General features: G+C 46.4%; 1 protein-coding gene across 1 annotated transcript in view; it reads right to left on the reverse strand.

Annotated features, from left to right (window-relative positions):
* LOC147034498 (myocardin-related transcription factor B-like) overlaps positions 1-14,617 on the reverse strand; it is a 195,479-nt gene extending 180,862 nt beyond the window's left edge. The window contains exon 1 of the mRNA XM_085884262.1: positions 14,421-14,617. The gene's annotated coding sequence lies outside the window, so the exon portion shown is untranslated. The remainder of the gene's footprint in view (positions 1-14,420) is intronic.
* Positions 14,618-22,226: the final 7,609 nt, after the last annotated feature.

Raw genomic sequence — 22,226 nt, forward strand, 5'->3', positions numbered from 1 at the left:
CTGTTTCTAGTGTATGTTCCCCCTCCATCCCCTCCCTTACCTCAAATGGCCACACTGCTGATTCCACACGTGATAAAGCTGAATGTCTAAACTCGGTGTTTGCAGCTAAATCTTGTGTCCTAAACCCATCACTATCTCTACCCACTTTACCCAGTCGCACCCAACTGTCCCTGGACTCTGTATCCTTTTCTCCTGACAAAGTGGAGAGCTTGCTTTCAAACCTCGAGTCAGATTCTGCAACCGGTCCAGACGGCATCAGCCCACGTGTCCTCAAAGCCTGCTCTTCTGCTCTTGCTCACCCTCTCTCTGTTCTATTCACCCTCTCATTTGCCCAAGGTCATCTGCCATCTGCTTGGAAATCTGCGAACATCACTGCCCTAAATAAAAAAGGTGCAAAAACAGATCCCTGTAACTACAGACCAATCAGCCTTCTCCCAATCATCAGCAAGGTTATGGAATCCATCATCGCTTCAGACATGAAATCCTTCCCCTTCTCCAATGGCTTGATTTCCAATCATCAATTTGGTTTCAGACAAGGTCACTCTACCCTGGATATGCTGCTTCTGCTCTCCCATCAATGGATGGAGGTCCTCAATGCTAGGCAGGAAATCCGAGCCGTATCCCTGGACATATCACGTGCTTTTGACAGTCTGGCACCCTGCACTACTCACCAAACTCTCTTCCCATGGTATTCAAGGCCATCTCCACTCATGGCTCGCAGACTTCCTCTCCTGTTGCAGTCAACGTGTGGCCCTAAATGGAGTTCTTTCATCTCCTCTTCCTGTGCAGGCTGGAGTTCCTCAAGGTAGCGTTCTGGGCCCTGTTCTTTTTCTGGTTTTCATCAATGATCTCTCGGATTCTCTGGAAAATCCTCTATTTCTCTTTGCCGACGACTCCACCCTCTGCCGTACCATCTGTCATCCCTCAGACCGGCAAGCAGCAGCTTCTTCGCTCACTGCAGATCTGGATAAAAATCACAAACTGGTCCAACACGTGGAACATGTCTTTCAATCCAGACAAATCTCACACTCTCACTATGTCTCTTCGAAAGGACCGTTTAGAAAACCCCCCCATCCACTTTCTCAACAATCCTCTGGAAGAAGTCTTTTCTTTCAAGCTTCTGGGTCTCACTATCTGCCATGACCTTTCCTGGGAAAGTCACATTTCCAACCTCGCCTCAAAAGCCAGTCGCCGATTGGGAATCCTCCGTCGTGCAAAGTCCTTCCTCGGCTCTCTTGAGCTCCTGACCACTTACAAAGCTTTTGTCCGTAGCCTGATGGAGTACTGCTCTCCCCTCTGGGCTGGTGCTCCTGCCTCCCACCTTTCTCGGCTTCACGCTGTCGAAACCAGGGCATTTAAGATCATCGGCATCTCCCGCAATGAAGCTGAGTCTTTGGGCCTCTCACTCAATCACCGCAGGTTGGTCGGTGGTCTTTCTTTCTTCTACCGACTCCTATCCAGCCTTGCCCCCCCCCTGCTCTCTCTGCGATTTGTCCCCACCACATTTCCACAGGGCGCTCAAGGTCCGCCAACAACCCCCTTCTGGTAAAACTACCAAAATCACGAATCACTGCTCATCTTCACTCTTTCGTTCCTCTTTTTTCCCGCCTTTGGAATAAACTTCCTCACTCTATTCTTTCCCATTCTTCCCTCCAGGCTTTCAAAACAGCTGTTCACCACCACCTCTTATCTTCCCCCATCCAAATCCTCGATCTTTTCTACCCCTGATAATCCACCCAAGCCCACTTCCTTCAATTCCCCTGCTTTCCTTCCTGAAAGTCCCTGTAATGTCTATCTTCTCTTCGCCATGTTCCCCGTCCCATCCCCATCCCACGACCTTCCACAGTTCACCTAATGTGTCTGTTCCCCACTGTTTTGTCCCTTCCACTCCCGCCTCTCTTGTTTCATGCCTCCTTGCTGTGAGTTGTGTGTTAGCTCTCATTCGAGCCTCGACCAAGGTATACAAAAAAAAAATAAAAAAAATGGTAGAGCATATAAAATCTTCATGTTAAGATAATTGTGTTCCACATGGCAAAAGTAATTGATGCACAAGTACACTATTGAGCCATTTAACTTGCACATGTACTTAAAAGATTGGTGGACTACAGCTTGTCTTGGTTGCAGCCTTGACTCCACAAACTGCTGCAAGGTGTCTTACATGACATTCATTCCTATGTTCAAGAATGGTATTACAACTATAAATGAACCAGCAAACAAACTTAATGTGTATATGTGGGAAAAATACATATCCACCCCAGGAATCAAACCCAGGTCCTCTGGTGAACCATACCAGTATGCTGCCATCTGAGCTATCTGGGCGACCCACAGGCTAAGCACATAGACTAAGTACATAATTCTCCCACATATAGAGATGCCACTCTCTTTCCACCGATGCTTCCGGGATACTCGCTGCCAACAATGGAGCAGTGACAGCCTGTCCACGAGAGGGTCTTCCCCCCCATGGGGGGACAATTCCATGACAACTATTATTCACCACAGGGGGCGCAGTAATATAATTATAAATGAACAGGCAATCAAACTTAATTTGTATATGTGGACTAAATACATGCCCAGACCAAGAACCAAACTCAGATCCTCTGGTGAACCAGGGGGAAAACCCTCTCATGTACAGGCGATCGCTGCTCCTATGGTTGGCAGTGGCAGTAAGTGTCCCGGAAGGAGTGGCACGAAGAGAGTAGCATCTCTATTTGTGGGAGAATTATGTGCTTAGCCTGTGAGTTGCCCAGATAGCTCAGATGGAAGAGCACTGGTGGTGTTCACCACAGAACCTGGGTTTGATTCCTGGTCTGGGTGTGTATTTTTCCCATATATACATATTAAGAATGGTATTTGTGGTGTCCGAGGTGCAGACAGATACAAGCCGAGAGTGTAGTTGTAACTCTGGTTTATTGCGTACTCGGATGCGCACCACTCTGAGCCTCCAGCGGGCGCGTACAGATATATGCATGCCTACTCACGTGACTATTATCATAAATACTCCACGCCCCCTCAGCGCTCTATGCCCATACACCACACTCCTCCCTCCTAAAAGCATAATCATAAAATGACAATTATAATTATAAAATGACAAGTATAAACGACAACATGATACTAATCAAAAATCATTGACACTATGACACAAAAAGCAACTAGTGACAAAATGGCACCGAGCAAAAGCATTGGCACTAGTACACAAAAAGCAACTGGTGAAAAAGGACACTAATCATCCAAAATCCCCCCAAGTACCACGTCTCATGATCCGCCCTGGGCGGACAGTGCCACCAGACAGCCCATGCATACACGCCTTCTGGCTAGGTCGAGGTGACACCCGAGGCGAACCTCCCCCTGCACCATCAAACACCCCCGGCCGACAAGCTAGCTCGTCTCCCTCGGACCGGACTGAATCAGGTAAACACCCTGAGTCCGCTAGCCCCGTGGGCGCCAGCACGTCTGGCCTTGGCGATATCAGGGGTGGAGGTGACGCTGAACAGCGAATCTGCCCCGGCTCCCCGCCATCAATCCGAACCAGGCAATTTGCCGGTTCCATTACCCGCTGTCCCACATCAAAAACGCGTACCAGCGGGCGCAACATTGCCCCAACCACCGACCCTGGTCGCAAAACGACATCAATCACTGCCCACGCAGATGTAACCTCCCCTTTACGCAAAGCACGTTTCCACATTTTAACAAACGATCCTGCCTGCTCGTTTGTGGCAGGATGACACAACATTTTAACAAACGATTCTGCCTGCTCATTTGTGGGAGGATGGCACAACATTTCAACACACGATCCTGCCTGCTTGTTTGTGGCAGGATGACACAACACTTCAAGCAAGCGATTCTCATGCGTCAGGATGACACAACATTTTAACAAACCGTTTAAGGTGTTGAACACCGTTGCGATGCACAAGATCATTAAACACATCTGCTAGGAACTGCGGATCGTTGCCAGCACCCAATATTCCGCGTATTCCTTTATTATCAACGATCGACCGCAGCTTCGCTACAGTAATGCCCGTCGAAGACCTCTGCACAACCACACGCTCCGGCCACCCAGAGAACGCATCGATCACAATCAAACACATTCCGCTCACGCGCGGCTTATCAGCATTTGCCTGCTCAGCAGCGCAATGCTTAAGCCCTTGGTCAATGTCTCTCCCCAACCCCGACCACCACAACAACTGTGCGAACAACCATAGCTCGGTTGTGGGATGAACGGCTGAAGGCGTAGAGACGAACCCTTCTCGCCTCCTCCTCTGCGCTGCCTCCTCGCCCCTGCAGACAGCGCTCGAGGCGATCACATGTTGAACGATCGCCTGCACGACACGCGCGCGCGCCGGATAATGAGCCGATCCCACCGTCGACGGCAGATCGCTCCAATCCCCCGTTGAAATTGCCTGAACGACACGAGCGAGTACTCTGCTCCAATCCCCCGTTGGAATCGTCTGAACGACATGGGCGAGTACTGTATCATGAGCAGACTCCACCGTGACCTGCTTGGTGGTGACCGGCCCGCCCTAGACCTGGCTCAGTGCAAACACATCAACCTGGTCGGCTGATTCAGATGAAGCTGGACCCTCCACGCAAGGCAAGCGTGAGGGACTGTCGCAATCGGCACGCTTCCCGCGGCCCTCCGCGCAAGGCAAGCGCGAGAGACCATCGCAGTCGGCATGCCCCCCGTTGCTCCGGAACTGTATATCGTAGTCGTAGGAAGCAAGGAACAGACACCAACTCTGCATCCTCGCGGCCCCTGCCCCCAGCAGGACCTCACACGTGGGATCGAAGGGAGGCAGCCCTCCCTCCTTCCTCAAAAGCTTTGCCTGCACGTCCTCGAGTCGTTCAAGCTCATTGCTAAACAAATCTTGATGCTTTTGAAAAACCTCCTCCGACTGATGCTCTAATCGGCTCGGCACGGGTCGCCCAAGGTGAATGGCTGGCGCCGTCCAGTCTAGCCTGAGACTAGTCAGCCAGTCTCGGCCCGGGAGCGCTGCCCCCCCCCCCCTCATACCACAAACAGCGAGAGCACGGCGCTTTGACCTTTGTTGGTAGGTCACAGAGACGTCTGTCATTCCAAGTGGCGTAATCGCTTCGCTGGTGTACGTGTACAGCGTGAGGGTAGACCTGATAAGGTTGAGACTGTCGAGTCTACGAGCGGTCTGCTCGCCCATGATCGACACCGCGGCCCCGGTATCAATTTGAAAAACGATCGGTGACTTGTTCACCTCGATCTCCACTGTCATTGGTCTTGTCACCGTCGGACCAATTGAAAACAGGCTCATCATCGGCTGCATGTCTTGCTCCGGGCTGCCGGGGTCGTTATGCCCAGGCTGCCGGTCGCGCTCCAGGTCGCTGGGGTTGTCCCGCACCTCGCTATCCATGACCTTAACGGCGGCCAACGCCATTCGACACACACGCTTCAGACACGCTTCAGTCCCACCGTGCGACAATGCAAACACACGGTGTTTTTATATGGGCACACCCGCCGCAGGTGTTGACCTCCACACCCCCAACACCCCTGTATGTATGGGCATAGAGCACTGAGGGGGCGTGGAGTATTTGTGATAATAGTCACGTGAGTAGGCATGCATATATCTGTACGCGCCCGCTTGAGGCTCAGTGATGCGCACCACTCTGAGCCTCTAGTGGGCGCGTACAGATATATGCATGCCTACTCACGTGACTATTATCACAAATACTCCACGCCCCCTCAGCGCTCTATGCCCATACACCACAGTATTGTCCCATGGAGGAGGGAGGGGGGGGTCTTGAGATAGATTGCTTTAAGATAGATTGCCATGTGCTCGAGTAGCTTCGATTTATGCTTGCATCAGGGATCTGTCAGAAGTAGGTTATGTTTCTAAACCTTAAAGTAGAATAGGGTAAAGTTGTATTGTATAAAACCTTCTGTACAGACAGGGCCAGGTGGAGAACTTGGGCACAAAAGGTACAAGAAAGCACTTTGGGCACTTAAAAGCCATGGTGGAAGAGTGAGCTGCATTATCCTGGAGAGGGGTGGAACACTTCTGTGAGAGACCGCCCCACAGGACGGGATGGCCTGGAAGATAGAGACACCCACAGAAAGTGGGCGGCTAAATAACGGTACCCACTGGCCATAAAGGTGGTCTCAAAGGAGGAAAAGGCTGTGTCCACGCATGCACAGAGAAGAGGTTCTCCGTCTCTCCGTCTCTCTCTCCCTCCCCTCTCTCTCTCTCCCCCCCCTCTCTCTCCCCCCTCTCTCCCCCCTCTCTCCCCTCTCTCTCCCCTCTCTCTCCCCTCTCTCTCCCATCTCTCTCTCTCTCTCTCCGTCTCTCTCCGTCTCTCCCTCTCTCTCTCCGTCTCTCTCCGTCTCTCTCCCTCTCTCTCTCCTTGGCTGCTTCAGTTGTCTCTTGGATCCCTCACCATCATTGTACCCTGAGCCGCACTTCACCCTGCTGTCACCATTACCAGCCTGTATGATGTCCATGACCATGGGTCATGGTGCAGCAGGGCCCAGATCGTGCCTGCCGAAAATCCACACCTGATATTCCCATTGTCTGTGTGGATCTGATATTGTTGGTGCCATCGCAGAGGAATAATTTTTCATTGTATACAAGATCGTGTTTCTTTCCCCCATCGTCCCTATTTGTGTCTGTCGACCACTTGATTTGTTCCATATGTATTTGTAGCATCCAGTCTATCCTTTTCCCTGAATACATTACAAATAAACTCTGTTTCTAAGAAACATCTTCCCTCCTTCATGCTCATCACTCATTGCGACATCATCCCAACAATGACGAGGAAGCAGGGTTTGATTTTCAGGACCTCTTTGTGGATGGCCTCACTGACGGCAGGAACAGTGATCTTGATTGAACACAGACAGGATTCATTGGTGAGATCCCGGTAACCTTTAAGCTGAAGTTAAGGTCCCAAGTGGACATCAAAATACATATTTCAGAAGACTGCTTTGGCTCCGAATTCATCCCGATCGCACATGTGCAGAGGAGTAACATAATATTTTTACTCTGCCTGCCTGGCGGTCAAACAAAATTGAAAATCATTCCAAACAGGAAAGTTACTGTTTTAAGGACGTTATAAAGGACACAACAAACGGGCATGAAGAATTAATGTAACGTGTTGGATAAGGTGATGTTCGAGCCATCGAGTCAACAACGGTAAACTTCCGGAATCATTTTTTATACGACCTTTAAAATCTTTATTACCCAGACGTTTGACTCTGTCAATAGTAAGGGGTTTTCAAATTGTTTTCTCCTCATCCTCCTCACATTTACGTCATTGCTGTGATTGGTCGTCAGACCGTCCACGAGATCAGTGACCAATCACAGCTCGAGCGCTTCAGAGCTCCTGTCAATCATAGAGTTAGGCCATGCCCAGGCACGTGGTCAGTCCATCTTCACCGTTTAAATTAAACAGTCACGCACAAAGGACATGTCTTCGTTTGGACATGTCTTCGTTTGGACATGTCTTCGTTAAGATATGGATAGATTTGTGTTTCTGTCATCTTTAACTGCAATGTCACCTTACATTGTGTTGTCAAGCTGACAGGAATTTGTATCTACATTTATTTTAAACGAAGAAATCAACGTCATGACATACGTTGTAGCATGACATGACATACATGAGATACATGACATACATACACAAAAAATAAAAAATGAGAGGGTGGGGGGTCGAACATAGTCGCCATCTTGTTATGTTTGGTAATCGGCTATGTAAGTATTATCAACATCATTTACTTATCGGCTTTATTTAACCTCGCGATCATTCATGGTATTCAGCTTGTTATTATTCAATTTAATGATATACTTGATCACTGTGGAGAACACAAATCGCCTTCCCAGCACTTCCAAATACCTTCAGTTTCGCAGTACTTGGACATGTTAAAGAGGGTGGTTCCTTTCGTGTACAGCCCTTTTTTCTGCTGGTTGCATCATTGGTTCGGGGCGCAGCTATGTGGCTGATGCAGTTCCCCGATTACCAGCATACTGGTGCTCGTTTCGCCAACCTCAGAAGAATGACAGGCTGAGTCAACCCCCTGGTGTTAAGTTAGTGGTAAACGGCGCTCGAACTCAGGACCCTTGGATCCCAAGCCACCACCCTAACCACTAAGCCAACACCAGGAGATAGGGTGGTGTATAAGGCTGTTTCAATGGCACTAAACTTCTAGATTTTTTTTCATACACGACCTTCAAAATCATTATTTTATTTCACTTAAATTATCCTTAATATAATTCACGGACGTGTGTGTGTGTGTGTGTGTGCGTGTGCGCGTGTGTGTGTGTGTGTGTGTGTGTGTGTGTGTGTGTGTGCGTGTGTGTGCGTGCGTGTGCGTATGCATGTGTGTATGTGTATGTGTGTCACGCCACTCCTACAGATGTTGGCCGATTACATCCAGACTTGCTACAGCGGATCAGTGCGATCCCCATTAATGTATCGGGGTGTTTTTGCGTGTCGAGTATCGACTAAGCACTGGGATGAGGGGCAAAATTTTGGTGTCCTCTCTGTCTACCCTATATCACAGTCTCCTTTTCATTGTCCGTCTACCCTACGTCACAGTGTTACGTCATGTCATGAAAGACGTAACATCCGAACAGGATGGAGATGAGCTGAATAGTGTTTATGCGGTGAAGGGTCTGGCAGGCCTGTTGCATCGCCGCCGTGTGTAGGACTCTGAGTCAGAGTACGGTGTTCCCTGTACGTCCCGCGGTGAATAGGGATGAGGAGGGAGGAGAGAATGCCGGGCCCATGTACATAATCATAACCGCGTGGGTCGTCCTCCTGGCTGACGTCGGCCAAATCAAAATGGAGATGAGCTGAATAGTGTTTATGCGGTGAAGGTTCCGACGGGCCTGTGGCATCGCCGCCTTTCGCATCTATGTTCCATCATAATTACACAATATATGGACTTCCACTTGTTATCTTTTCCAGTGGTCTTAGCGGGTGAGGGGGAGGGGACTAAAATTGTCTATGTAATGTGTATCGTGTAGCGCCCCCTACATGTGGGGGAGGGTACTACAATTCTCCTCCATATACAGTACAGCATTACTATCCCTACATTTTCCAGTGCAGTGAGGTGTTTTGAATTATAAGCAGTAGGTATGTTTTTCCTTCATGCACGTTAAACCTAGGATATTTATTTTTGCATATACAGAGCTGTCAGTTGCCTATACACCGCCCGAATAAAGGTATGCGTCAGAAGAACATGTTGCATGCTTGGAATAAGATCGCCCGTTGTCCGGGTTCTCTGCTGATGTACAACGCAGGGGAAGGTGTTCCATGATCTCTCTCTAATTGTTATGGTTCAATTGTTATGACCCATCACCAATCCTTGACAGGCATATCCACTTGTACATAATACATTGATGGCCCCAAAATCAGTGTCACGGTTTTTGACAGCAAGGAAGCACACATTTTGCAGTTACTGACAAATATTTACATTAAAACAACGCTCCACATACTTCATTTTCACATTTTAATTACACCCACAAGAGAGGGATTTCAGAGCTATCCCATAATGCCATGCACACCGCCATGTCGGTTGTGTTCACTTCCCTGGCAACGACAGCATCAGTTAGCTCCAAGATGTCGCACGTTCATCTCGTCATTACTGCCTTACTTGCTGCCATGGAAGGTTATGCTAATTATTTGGTCTTGTTCGGTCTTGTCTCGCTTGTTTAGCTTGCCAACCAACATGGCACCGGAGCACTGCATCATGGTTACTGAAATCCCTCTCAGGGGGTGAACGTGGAATCAGGCTTGAGTGGAACGTCGGCTCAGACTTCAGGTGCAAGTCACAAAGCCTTCGTACGATTACGATCGATCTTGTCATCAACGTTTACAAATACGATGCCACAGTCCACAGAGCCGTCAGCAAACAAAATACAAAAACGTGCTGAGGTAAACTAGATACAAAAACGTGCTGCGGTAAACAAAATAAAAAACGTGCTGCGGTAAATAAAATACAAAAACGTGCTGAGGTAAACTAAATACAAAAACGTGCTGCGGTAAATAAAATAAAAAACGTGCTGAGCTAAATAAAATACAAAAACGTGCTGAGGTAAATAAAATACAAAAAACATGCTGCGGTAAATAAAATAAAAAACGTGCTGCGGTAAATTAAATACAAAAACGTGCTGAGGTAATCTAAATACAAAAACGTGCTGCGGTAAATAAAATAAAAAAACGTGCTGCGGTAAATTAAATACAAAAACGTGCTGAGGTAAACTAAATACAAAAACGTGCTGCGGTAAATAAAATAAAAAACGTGCTGCGGTAAATTAAATACAAAAACGTGCTGAGGTAAACTAAATACAAAAACGTGCTGCGGTAAATAATATAAAAACGTGCTGTGGTAAATAAGATACAAAAACGTGCTGAGGTAAATAAAATACAAAAACGTGCTGCGGTAAATAAAATACAAAAACGTGCTGAGGTAAATAAAATACAAAAACATGGTGCAGTAAATAAAATACAAAAACGTGCTGAGGTAAATAAAATACAAAAACGTGCTGAGGTAAACAAAATACAAAAACGTGCTGGGGTAAATAAAATACAATAACGTGCTGCGGTAAATAAAATACAAAAAAGTGCTGCGGTAAATAAAATAGAAAAACGTGCTGCAGTAAATAAAATACAAAAACGTGCTGAGGTAAACAAAATACAAAAACGTGCTGCGGTAAATAAAATACAAAAACGTGCTGCGGTAAATTAAATACAAAAACGTGCCAAGGTCAATAAAATACAAAAACATGCTGCAGTATGTAAAATACAAAAACGTGCTGAGGTAAATAAAATACAAAAACATGCTGAGGTAAACAAAATACAAAACCTTGCTGCAGTAAATAAAATAAAAACCGTGCTTTGGTAAATAAAATACAAAAACGTGCTGAGGTAAATAAAATACAAAAACGTGCTGAGGTAAATAAAATACAAAAACGTGCTGAGGTAAATAAAATACAAAAACGTGCTGCGGTAAATAAAATAGAAAAACATGCTGCGATAAATAAAATAGAAAAACGTGCTGCGGTAAATAAAATAGAAAAACGTGCTGCGGTAAATAAAATACAAAAACATGCTGAGGTAAATAAAATACAAAAACGTGCTGAGGTAAACAAAATACAAAAACGTGCTGCGGTAAATAAAATAAAAAACGTGCTGCGGGAAATAAAACACAAAAACGTGCTGTGGTAAATAAAATACAAAAACGTGCTGAGGTAAATAAAATACAAAAACGTGCTGTGGTAAATAAAATACAAAAACGTGCTGAGTTAATAAAATACAAAAACGTGCTGCGGTAAATAAAATCCAAAAACGTGCTGAGGTAAATAAAATCCAAAAACGTGCTGAGGTAAACAAAACACAAAACGTGCTGCCGTTAATAAAATACAAAAACGTGCTGAGGTAAATAAAATACAAAAACGTGCTGCGGTAAATAAAATACAAAAACGTGCTGAGGTAAACAAAATACAAATATACTGTTACGGCTGTGGAAATTCGCAATACACCATAAAGGGTCCTTAGATCAGTTATGACGATAAGTAATTGTGTAGTTAGATTTCCCCACCGTTGTTTAGAGGGAATTTCCGTGTTCACAGGGCTGTGATCCTTTGAGTTGGCCCTTTTTCTTTTCTCTATCGTTATTTTGGACCAATAATCCCCCAACAACTCAAACACCGCTACCTTCGCATCTTTACCTCCACAACTCCATCCCGCAAACATCACTTCACCGCTATTCTCAAACGACGCCCGCCAACAACCAAACTCCCACCACCTTCACCTCTTTACCTCCACAACTCCATCCCGCAAACATCACTTCACCCCTATTCTCAAACGACGCCCATCAACAACCAAACTCCCACCACCTTTGCCTCTTTACCTCCACAACTCCACTCCGCAAACATCGCTTCACCGCCATTCCCAAACGACGCCCAGCAACAACCAAACTCCCACCACCTCCGCCTTCTACCACACGCCGGGCCATGGGTTGTGAATGCGTTCCTTTCGCCTCAAAAATCGGATCAGGAATGCTTCATGCCCCGTTTTCATCCATCCAATGACTGAGCATCGGGTGGCATAGCCCCGCCTCCGAACCCACTGTGAATGTGTTCCTTTTGCCCCGAAAAGCGGATCAGGAAGGCTTCGCGCCCCCTTTTCATCCATCCAATGACTGAGCATCGGGTGGCATAGCCCCGCCTCCGAACCCACTGTGAATGTGTTCCTTTCGCCCCGAAAAGCGGATCAGGAAGGCTTCGCACCCCCTTTTCATCCATCCAATGACTGAGCATCGGGTGGCATAGCCCCGCCTCCGAAACCCACTGTGATCCATAAATTTACATATACGCCCCTCCCCCGGGCTAAATAGGCACGAGCACGGCGCAGCTCGGGGCGGGAAGTCAAGTGGAAGTCAAGGTGCGCAGTACGTCGGCAGAGAACCAAGTGGGAGCAGTGGAGTGGCAGCAGTGGAGTGTCGGCAGAAGAAGTCAAGTCTGCAGTGTCGGCGGGACAGTCGAGTCGGGAGACGGAGCTCGAAGCCGACGGGAAAGGCAGACGGGGAGCGCCGGAGAGAGCTCGCCGACCACGCCAGGGGCATGAAGCCAGGCGCAGCTACGCTGACATTGCGGCTTGCCCGCCATCGCGCCAGGAGGGCGCGGGCAGGACCCTTCGGTCTCGTGGACCTGGCCGCTCATCCAGGTTCCACGCGCATTAGGCCCACGGGTCCAGTCTGACTCCCTTGCCTTTGAGGGGGTCTTTCCTTTGCTTTTGTGTGAATGCGTGTTGTGGCGCCGTGTCTTGTAAAGTAGAAACTGTGTAAGTGCATGTAAATAAACCTTTGCTTGTAGTCGGTTGTAATTCTTACTTTCATTGCTTTGACTGTAAATTGCATTCTTACTGTATGGCTGTGAATACGTGCTTGCCTTGTCTGAGTGTGGAATAAATGTGCTTGTCGAAATGTTTCCCGTTTCGTTGCGTCCTTTCCTTTGTTTGAAAGTTCCATCTTGCATCACGGAAGGAATTGGTAGAAGGGTGTAAGCACCCGGTAAATAATCACGTCCGTCGGGGCCGGCGATAACACCGCTCGGTTATCACTGAAGCACGGAATGGACCGCTTAAGCGGTTCGTGTCCTAGGCTGGCCAGCGGCGAGGTACGATCGCCCGGTCAACTACCCGCGCAGGTACTTAGGTAGGTCGAGTTTGGCGAACAACCCTATCCTGCACGGGTGGCCGATTGGCATGATTGTGGTGGGGTTGAAAGACCCACCCGTGACTAGCTCCTGGCGGTAGTTCCAGGGAGGGTCACGACTGAATTGTCCGTTCCGGTGGGCGACGCGGTCGTGATTCGAGTTACGTGGCCGATCGCACGCCGGGCGGACCGAAATTCGTAACAATACCATCAGATATGGGGAATCCCCTGCCATTGAATGAAAAAGGTCATACATATTCCAGATAATGAGAGAGGTGAATTGGAAACAAGACACCATTTGGTCATCATCTCGAAAAAGTTCCCCAGGGGTGAGGAACGTAGTAACCAAAAATAATTAAAATCAGATAAGCGGTTTTCCATTTATTACAAAAAACTTTTTTTTCAAAATGGCCGCCCCAGTCGGCCATCTTGGATCCGGCCACGCCCAAAACCAATAGGGTTCTTCCTTTTCAGGTGGTACATGTGTGACTCAAATTTCAAATCGATATGGCGAACAGTTTATGAGTTATCGCACTCACAGCTATAAATGTTGACGCCTGGACGGACGGACAGCCGGACGACCTGGGTGACAACAATATCCCCCTTCCGCCACGCGGCGGGGTATAAAAACGTGCTGAGGTAAATAAAATACAAAAACGTGCTGAGGTAAATAAAATACAAAAACGTGCTGAGGTAAAGAAAATACAAAAACGTGCTGAGGTAAAGAAAATACAAAAACGTGCTGAGGTAAAGAAAATACAAAAACGTGCTGAGGTAAATAAAATACAAAAACGTGCTGAGGTAAACAAAATACAAAAACGTGCTGAGGTAAACAAAATACAAAAACGTGCTGAGGTAAACAAAATACAAAAACGTGCTGAGGTAAACAAAATACAAAAACGTGCTGAGGTAAACAAAATACAAAAACGTGCTGAGGTAAACAAAATACAAAAACGTGCTGAGGTAAACAAAATACAAAAACGTGCTGAGGTAAACAAAATACAAAAACGTGCTGAGGTAAACAAAATACAAAAACGTGCTGAGGTAAACAAAATACAAAAACGTGCTGAGGTAAACAAAATACAAAAACGTGCTGAGGTAAATAAAAAGACATTTTTAACGGACAATCATTTTCAGGAATTTTTCGAGGCGGCCAGGGAATGCGAGAGATCAATCTCCTGTGACGGACAAATGGTAGATAGGGAGAGGGATTGTGGGAACCGAGAGGCGTTGCTGCACTCACAGCTGTTTCCCGACGGTCCAAGAGGACGCCTCGAGGCGCGCGGCTCCCAGCTTGCTCGGTTTCCCGCCTTCCCGCCTCAACCTGTGCCGTCTGTGAGAGACGCCGTGGCCGCGGCGAAGATGGCGAGAGGCGTGTTGGGGGTGACGGACGACGCGTCATCCCCCACAATTCGTTCATAACTCATTCAGTGAGCAGCACGTCGTGTCGTCCGTTCGTTGGTTGCAGTATTTTACCTCCTCACAGTCTGCGCATTGTTATCGAATGTTATTCACATGATCGTTGTGATAAATAAAGGAACATTTTGAGGATTTAACCGAAAACACTGGAAACGAGAACACCACGAGACGTGTGCCCCGGCGAGCACACTGACTTTGGCACAACGTTGGAAAAGGTCGGAACGGTCGCCATTCCCGACATCCGACTGACGTCAGCAGTAATTAGAGTAAAAGTGACGTCATTTTGCCCACATTGTTCCGAGGTCGGTAAAGCGACTTCTTTTTGACAGTTGTTCCAACGTCAGCTTGTGGGTTGATAAAGTGACGTCATCTTGCCAACGTTCTTCCTCGGTAAATGAAGCTACATCTTTTTGACAATGTTCTTCCAACATCAGCTTGAGGTTGATGAAGTGACGTCATTTCGACCACATTGTTCCAAGGTCGGTAAAGCGACGTCATATTGCCAATGTTGTTCCAACATCAGCTTGAGGTTGATAAAGTGACGTCATTTTGACCACATTGTTCCGAGGTCGGTAAAGCGACGTCATTTTGCGAATGTTGTTCCAACATGAGCTTGAGGTTGGGAAAGTGACGTCATGTTGCCAACGTTCTTCCTCGGTCAGTGAAGCAACATCTTTTTGAGAATGTTCTTCCAACGTCAGCTTGAGGTTGATGAAGTGATGTCATTTTGCCCACATTGTTCCGAGGTCGGTAAAGCGACTTGTTTTTGACAATGTTCTTCCAACGTCACCTTGAGGTTGATGAAGTGACGTCATTTTGCCCACATTGTTCTGAGGTCGGTAGAGCAACATCTTTTTGATAATGTTCTTCCAACGTCAGCTTGAGGTTGATAAAGTGACGTCTTTTGCCAACGTTCTTCCTCGGTCGGAAAAGCAACATCTTTTTGACAATGTTCTTCCAACGTCACCTTGAGGTTGATAAAGTGACGTCATTTTGCCCACATTGTTCTGAGGTCGGTAGAGCAACATCTTTTTGACAATGTTCTTCCAACGTCACCTTGAGGTTGATAAAGTGACGTCATTTTGCCCACATTGTTCTGAGGTCGGTAGAGCAACATCTTTTTGACAATGTTCTTCCAACGTCACCTTGAGGTTGATAAAGTGACGTCATTTTGCCCACATTGTTCTGAGGTCGGTAGAGCAACATCTTTTTGACAATGTTCTTCCAACGTCACCTTGAGGTTGATAAAGTGACGTCATTTTGCCCACATTGTTCTGAGGTCGGTAGAGCAACATCTTTTTGACAATGTTCTTCCAACGTCAGCTTGAGGTTGATAAAGTGACGTCATTTTGCCAACGTTCTTCCTCAGTCGGTAAAGCAACATCTTTTTGACAATGTTCTTCCAATGTCACCTTGAGGTTGATAAAGTGACGTCATTTTGCCCACATTGTTCTGAGGTCGGTAAAGCAACATCTTTTTGACAATGTTCTTCCAACGTCACCTTGAGGTTGATAAAGTGACGTCATTTTGCCCACATTGTTCTGAGGTCGGTAAAGCAACATCTTTTTGACAATGTTCTTCCAACGTCACCTTGAGGTTGATAAAGTGATGTCATTTTGCCCACATTGTTCCGAGGTCGGTAAAGCGACGTCATTTTGACAAGGTTATTCCAACGTCAAGTTGAGGTTGATAAAGTGACGTCTTTTTGACGTTATTCCAACGTCAGCTCGAGGTCACAACGGAATAATCGTGCTGTGCTTTGTAAAGACTAGTACGGGCCCGTAGGGGCGGGCCCGTAGGGGCGGGCCCGTAGGTGCGTGCCCGTATGTGAGTGCCAGTATGTGCAGCCCTCTCTCGCCCCCTCTCTCGCCCCCCTCTCTCGCCCCCCTCTCTCGCCCCTCTCTCTCACCCCCTCTCTTCCCCCCTCTATTTCCCCCAGTCTCGCCCTTCCTCTCTCCCCCTCCTCTCTCGTCCCCACTCTCATCCCCCCTCTCCCGTGCCCCTCTCTCGCAGATATTGGTCGACAGATAAATGGCCGTAACTTGGGAACTGCTCGTCCGATTAATATCAAACCTCGATAAGGCACATCCGTGGGTCCTCAGCAATATTCCTGGCAAGTTTCAATCAGATCAGACCGTCAATCGTGCAAAAAATAAATAAATAAATAAACATTAATTGTGACGTCATTCGTGACGTCATAGCACTGTGTCTTGTCATTGGTGGACAGATAAATGGCCGTAACTTGGGAACTGCTCGTCCGATTAATATCAAACCTCGATAAGGCACATCCGCGGGTCCTCAGCAATATTCCTGGCAAGTTTCAATCAGATCGGACCGTCAATCGTGCAAAAAAAAATTAAAAAAGAAAATAATAAATAAACTTTGATTGTGACGTCATAGCACCGTGTCTTGTCATTGGTCGACAGATAAATGGCCGTAACTTGGGAACCCATCGTCCGATTGATATCAAACCTCGAAAAGGCACATCCGCGGGTACCCGGCAATATTCCTGGCAAGTTTCAATGAGATCGGACCGGCAGTCATCGAGAAACGGCGGTCGCAGACAAACAGACAAACAGACAAACACACACACAGAGATTGCTAGAATTATAGATAGATACAAATCGAGAAATGGATAGGAAAAGGAAGGCGTTTAAAGCTGTAGAAAAGCCGTACAGAGGGTACATAGCGTCAAGCTATGACATCGATTCTTGCTCGACTAATCGATAAGAAACGTTTGAAGGAAACAGGACTTCATTACCTCCACCACCGACGGTGGACAGAGGTTAATATGTTTTCACCCCTGTCTGTATGTTTGTTTTTCTGTGTGCAGGATATCTCAACAGGTTTTGGACGGATTCAGACGACATTTGGTGGACAGGATTTCATGTTTTAAATGTTTTAACAACAAATAGATTTGATTTTGGTGAAAATCTGGACCCAAATCCAGATATGATAAAAAAAAATTTTTTTAATTATTTCAGTGATTCTTCACCATTGAGAGATGGGGCCAAAAACTATGGATTGCATGATATCGCAAAATTTGTGGATGAGCTCTCTTCCGAGTGCCATTTCAGTGATACATTGGAAAGGAGGCGATTGCGAGGGGATCTGATGTTTAAAAGTTTAAATGATCTGATGTTTAAAAGAATGAAGCGTTTGGACAAGAGAAGTAAAATGAAGTTTTTCAGCAGAATGTTAGGACCAGGCAGGGGGCATAGCTTGAGGGTAAAGAAGATGAGAGTTAGGATAGATTTAAGGCAGGGGTCTTTCAGTCAGAGTTAATGTATGGAATGGTCTCCCCAGAAAGGTAGTGGCCGCAGAGGGGCTGAATACGTTTAAATGGGGTTTACATAAGTCTCTGGATGCCTTGGAGATGGAGGGGTATGGGGATATTGGCAGGACTTGGAGGTAGCCTGTGTGTGGATGGGTGATACTGGGGTTGGTGCAGCACCGACATGATAGGCCGAATGGCCTCCTCCTGTTCCAACATTCCTTGTGTGTATTATAAAGAGAGTGAGACTGATGTTGTCCAACTCAAATCTGAATGAGACTTACTCAAAGGTGAGTCTCATTATGATCGGAATTGTCAATAGCTGGTAGGTTTAAAACTATATCATGGTGCCTCTGCAATCTCATTGGTGAGTTTTATCACTGTCCATTCATGGATTCTTACAACACAATTAAGTATCTCTCGTTCTATGAGTGCACGATTCCTTCTGTCATAATGCAGTCCCCGATTGATGATGTACATAGTACACTTTGGTGATTTTCATCACCACTTAGGAGGTTAGAGTGGGAACCCAGAGCTGTTATTTTTGTTAATGACACCAAAAGTTTGGACCTTTTGGATTGATGAACTAACTGCCCCCCAACATTTCAAAAATGCATTGCTGCTCGGTCTGGGATTCGGCTTTGCCTCCAAAATCACCCCTGAAGTGGGCAAAAAGTGACATTTATTTTATGGAATGATGCAAGGATAAAAACTTGTCAAATGTTCTCTTCAGGTTCCCAGAGTAGGGCATGACCAATGCCAGCAACTTTAGGTCCTGTTTTCCCCTTTTAAGAAACCCCAAAGGGTGAGAACAAGTGGCATTTTTAAGGGAATGATGGCAAAGGTAAAAACAGTCCAAATACACTCTTGGGGTTCCCCGAGTATGGAATGACCAATGCCAGCAATTTTAGGTTTGCGTTTCCCCTCATCAGCAACCCATTGGTTATTCCTGATTATTCCACACCAGTGTTCCTGTATTGTGTGATAACAGCATCTGTATCTTTATTACAGATACACATGAAAACGATACCGCATTGCAGTGTGGTATTGTTTTTGCGTCCATTGGCTCCCTGGAAGGACCTCACCGATTGGCCACGAGTGCTCACATGTTTGGTTTATTACAAATACTTGCAAAATGTAGAAAATATTTATGAGTCACAACATCAGCTCCCTCTGAGATGGATGATGAAAGAGAGACAATAGATAATGATGTAGACGTTAGCCCGAATTAAATAACTGCACAAATCTCTTAGGCCAATGGACATCTTTGCCGGAACGAGTTTTCCTCACATCTGATGCAGATGTCGATGGGGATGAATTCGGTGCTCTTGTGTGTGGGCTCACAAGAACAGTGGGAGATGAGTTTGTTCTGCAAAAGCAGTAAGGATGAGTTGTATCAGACTCTTTATCCATGTACAGTGGGGAGAACAAGTATTTGATACACTGCCGATTTTGCAGGTTTCCCACTTACAAAGCACGTCGAAGTCTGTAATTTTTATCATAGATACACTTCAACTGTGAAAGACGGAATCCAAAACAAAAATCCTGAAAATCACATTGTATGATTTTAAAATAATTAATTTGCATTTTATTGCATGAAATAAGGATGACAGATAGATGTGATCACCGACCAACCAGTAAGAATTCCGGCTTTCACAGACCTGTTAGTTTTGTCTTTAAGAAGCCCTCCCATTCTCCACTCATTACCTGTATTAACTGCACCTGTTTGAACTCGTTATCTGCATAAAAGACAGCTGTCAACACTCAATCAATCAGACTCCAACCTCTCCACAATGGGCAAGACCAGAGAGCTGTCTAAGGACATCAGGGACAAAATTGTAGACTTGCACAAGGCTGAGATGGGCTACAGGACAAGAGGCAAGCAGCTTGGTGAGAAGGCAGCAACTGTTGGCGCAATTATTAGAAAATGGAAGACGTTCAAGATAACCGTCTATCTCCCTCGGTCTGGGGCTCCATGCAAGATCTCACCTCGTGGAGCCTCAATGATCATGAGAAAGGTGAGGGATCAGCCCAGAACGACACGGCAGGACCTGGTCAATGACCTGAAGAGAGCTGGGACCACAGTATCAAAGAAAACCACAAGTAACACACTACGCCATCATGGATTAAAATCCTGCAGCGCACGCAAGGTCCCTCTGCTCAAGCCAGCGCATGTCCAGGCCCGTCTGAAGTTTGCCAATGACCATCTGGATGATTCAGAGGAGGAATGGGAGAAGGTCATGTGGTCTGATGAGACCAAAATAGAGCTTTTTGGTTTGAACTCCACTCGCCGTGTTTGGAAGAAGAAGGATGAGTACAACCCCAAGAACACCATCCCAACCGTGAAGCATGGAGGTGGAAACATCATTCTTTGGGGATACTTTTCTGCAAAGGGGACAGGACGACTGCACCGTATTGAGGGGAGGATGGATGGGGCCATGTATCGCGAGATCTTGGCCAACAACCTCCCTCGCTCAACAAGAGCATTGAAGATGGGGTGTGGCTGGGTCTTCCAGCATGACAACGACCCGAAACACACAGCCAGGGCAACTAAGGAGTGGCTCCGTAAGAAGCATCTCAAGGTCCTGGAGTGGCCTAGCCAGTCTGCAGACCTGAACCCAATAGAAAATCTTTGGAGGGAGCTGAAAGTCTGTGTTGCCCAGCGACAGCCCCAAAACCTGAAGGATCTGGAGAAGATCTGTATGGAGGAGTGGGCCAAAATCCCTGCTGCAGTCTGTGCAAACCTGGTTAAGAACTATAGGAAATGTCTGATCTCTGTAATTGCAAACAAAGGTTTCTGTTCCAGATATTAAGTTCTGTTTTTCTGATGTAACAAATACTTATTTCATGCAATAAAATGCAAATTAATTATTTTAAAATCATACAATGTGATTTTCAGGATTTTTGTTTTGGATTCCGTCTTTCACAGTTGAAGTGTACCTATGATAAAAAAAATTACAGACCTCTACGTGCTTTGTAAGTGGGAAAACCTGCAAAATCGGCAGTGTTTCAAATACTTGTTCTCCCCACTGTTGGTGGTCTTGAGGAGTCTGCCTGCACTGACTGTTTTCGATTTCTCATTAAAATCAATGATGAGGTACTTGTCCTTCCTGGTAATGACTCGAAAGGGGTCCTGGTAAGGAGGTTGCAGAGAAGCCCTGACAAAAACAAAAAACTTGTACAAAAACATGGGTTCAGGACAAAAGATCTTTGCGCAGATGCGTGTAACTCTGCTGAGCTCTGGTGGGGGTGTGATGTAACTTACTCATTAGCCTTCGCAGTCTGTCCACATAATTTATCGGGTCCAAATCAGTATGAATGTTCGTTGGAGCAACAAATTGCTCAGGAAAGTGAAGTGTTGATCCAAAAACTAACTCGGCTGCGCTGCAACCTAGATCAGCTTTTACTGTGGCACAAATGCCCAAAAGCATGACTGGTAGGTTTTCCATTCAGCAATGTGGGTCTGCTTGTGCCCCGAGTGAGGACTTAAGCTATCGAAGGAACCGTTCGACAAGCCCGTTTGCAGTGGGTGGTAAGAAGTCGTTCTGGTGCGTTTCTTTCCAAGTAACTCAGTCAGCATTTTGAAAAGTGAAGACTCAAACTGTCATCCTCTGTCAGTGGTGATAACAGATGGGGCACCAAACACTGTGACCCATCTGGAAATGAAAGCTTTGGCTACGGTCTCCACCATTACGTCCAGCATTGGAATAGCTTTCGGCCACCTAGTGAAACGGTCAGAACATTTTAATGAGAAGTCTAAAACGTGAGTAGATACGTGTTACCGTCAGAAAGTGGAAAAGGACCGACTAAATCAATGTGCACGTGATCAAAGCAGACATCAGGAGTTGCAAAGGTAACAAATGCTGTTACCGTGTGACTATGTATTTTCGCTCGTTGACACCATAAACACGCTCTGGACCAGTTTCTCACATCAAGGTTAATTCTACACCAGACAAAACGTTGAGTCACAAGATACTGTGTTGCTCTGATAACAGGGTGAGATAGATTGTGCAGAGCATCAAATACGATCCGTCTGAATTCAGCAGGACCATTTGGATGAGAAATGCCAATGGATAGGTCACAAGCAATAGTGCAAACAATAGTACAAACAAACAATAGAACTTGAGCAATGTGGAGCTGGCTCTGAGATGTTGAAATTCCTCATCCCCCTGCTGCTCCTTGGCAAGCCTGTTGAAATCTATGGAGGTTGTTGTGTCGAGGATGTTGATATTGAGCTGCGAGAAAGCATTAGCTGCAGTATTCTCCTTACCACTCACATGACGAATATCAGTGGTAAATTGAGAAACGTAGTCAAGGTGTCGGACCTCTCTTGGTGAATAGCAATCAGGTTTTGCC

This window comes from Eptatretus burgeri, chromosome 1, assembly GCF_056783735.1.
Source record: "Eptatretus burgeri isolate ZD-2024b chromosome 1, Ebu_testis_v1, whole genome shotgun sequence".
Classification (NCBI taxonomy): domain Eukaryota; kingdom Metazoa; phylum Chordata; class Myxini; order Myxiniformes; family Myxinidae; genus Eptatretus; species Eptatretus burgeri.